Source organism: Schistocerca piceifrons, unplaced genomic scaffold (genome assembly GCF_021461385.2).
Source record: "Schistocerca piceifrons isolate TAMUIC-IGC-003096 unplaced genomic scaffold, iqSchPice1.1 HiC_scaffold_1138, whole genome shotgun sequence".
Lineage (NCBI taxonomy): Eukaryota > Metazoa > Arthropoda > Insecta > Orthoptera > Acrididae > Schistocerca > Schistocerca piceifrons.
The window spans coordinates 70,001-72,500 of record NW_025726948.1 but is presented as its reverse complement, the minus strand read 5'-3'; positions in this window follow the sequence as shown (position 1 = coordinate 72,500).

Here is a 2,500-nt window from a genome sequence, read left to right as displayed (position 1 = left end):
TCGCCCGGAGTTAGGCGAGTAGACGCTTTCGGTGCGACCACCCGTGCTCCCAACTGAGCTTGCCGCTGCCGACAGAGGCCCGGGAGCGTGCTGTCGTGGCATTGCCGGCGGGAGACAACACGCGCCACCTACGGTGACCGGCAGCTCCAACGCCAGCGCCACAGAAGGACAAAAGCCCCACTTGGGTGCCGAAGCGAACTCTCCCAGCACAGCGCACACGCCAACACATCCGCACAGCTGCGATACAAACCACCAGCGAGAACCGCTGGGGCGACCGAGCAGCAGACGGCGTCGCGGCGCCGAGCGCCGGGCGGCGGCGCATCCTCAACGCACACAGTCCTCAATCGGACCAGCACACTGCAGATGTCCACCGCGCTTCGCACCGGGCCCGCGAGGACCTACTTTGGCCGCACGGCGCCGCGCGCAGGGTGCGCCGGCGCGCAGCTGCGACGCCTGCCGCGTCCGTCGGCCGGCGCGCCTGCCACTGGCCGCCCCCACCAGCCGGCTGTAGCGCGTGCGCCCACGCACCGCGCGGCCAGCACGCCGGGAGGCGCCCCCTCACCGGCCGGGGACGGTCCCACCCAGCCACCGCCGCGTATCGCTTCACACCCAGATGCCGTTCAGTTTCGTCGGCATGGTGGGTATCGCTGGAACAACCGGTTAGTACCTCAACCTATCGTCGCCATCACCGATTCACCCCTAGCGAGAACAACCGCACCACAACGGGTTACCATTTCTTCATTTGCGTAACTTCACCAGAAAACGTAGGCGTCCATCGCCATTTGCAACTTCAACCATTATTGCATGCCTGTGTCAGGTGTCACGCCACACTACGTCTGCCCACATACACGCAACAAAATGTGCACGCCTAGACAATACGTGGAAGGTGGCCCCCGTACGTATGCGATGTCCATTGCTCGAACGACTGTCAACCGGCTTCTGTAGCATGTCGCAGATATGGAACGCGCTGCACCATGCCATCACGGTGTGTGAGGAGAGACGACTAGGTCCGAATACATCAACAGACAGCTCATGCTGATCGCCATCCACGGCGTCCGTTCCTCCCACACGTCTCTATGGCGTACCACACTGCAATCCAGCTCTCATAGGGAGACGACACGTAGCTGCGTGCACAATATTTGCACTGTATGGTCCGCCGTTTTTGGGCGCAGTCGTTGTACGGTCACACATGTGCCACGATGTATCATTCAGTACATAAGGACGAATGTGCAGTACAGATTGTGGTTCACGCGTACGACATCAGCGGACAGTTGACACAGGCCGCACCACAACGTAGCCTGCGTACGTCGCATGCGAAGGGCATTGAACATGCAAACTTGTCACCAACCACCTTGCGAAGGCAGGGGGCAAGGTGGGGACGTGGGGAGAGGTGGGGGGGGGGGGGGGGGGCGGCATGTACGCCCTGCTGCCATCCACATTACAGTGTACAGCAGGAGCATGTGGAAAGTCAGCAAGACTTGCAAGGTGTTTAACATGAAGCGATACACAGGGGAGCGGGCAGTGCGAGTAGCGAACTATATTGCGAGGGTTGCGGGTGGGCAACACTACACTAATTGAACGAGTCGTATAACAATTACAGAGCAGGTTTAGGCGACAACGTGGGTTACGATAGGCGACAACGTGGGTTACGTTAGGGGACAACGTGGGTTACGTTAGGGGACAACGTGGGTTACGTTAGGGGACAACGTGGGTTACGTTAGGGGACAACGTGGGTTACGTTAGGGGACAACGTGGGTTACGTTAGGGGACAACGTGGGTTACGTTAGGGGACAACGTGGGTTAGGTTAAGGCACAACATGGGTTAGGTTAAGGCACAACATGGGTTAGGTTAAGGCACAACATGGGTTAGGTTAAGGCACAACATGGGTTAGGTTAAGGCACAACATGGGTTAGGTTACGGCACAACATGGGTTAGGTTAAGGCACAACATGGGTTAGGTTAGGGGACAACATGGGTTAGGTTAGGGGACAACATGGGTTAGGTTAAGGCACAACATGGGTTAGGTTAAGGCACAACATGGGTTAGGTTAGGGGACAACATGGGTTAGGTTAGGGCACAACATGGGTTAGGTTAGGGGACAACATGGGTTAGGTTAGGGGACAACATGGGTTAGGTTAGGGGACAACATGGGTTAGGTTAGGGGACAACATGGGTTAGGTTAGGGGACAACATGGGTTAGGTTAGGGGACAACATGGGTTAGGTTAGGGGACAACATGGGTTAGGTTAGGGGACAACATGGGTTAGGTTAAGGCACAACATGGGTTAGGTTAGGGGACAACATGGGTTAGGTTAGGGGACAACATGGGTTAGGTTAGGGGACAACATGGGTTAGGTTAGGGGACAACATGGGTTAGGTTAGGGGACAACATGGGTTAGGTTAAGGCACAACATGGGTTAGGTTAGGGCACAACATGGGTTAGGTTAGGGCACAACATGGGTTAGGTTAGGGCACAACATGGGTTAGGTTAGGGGACAACA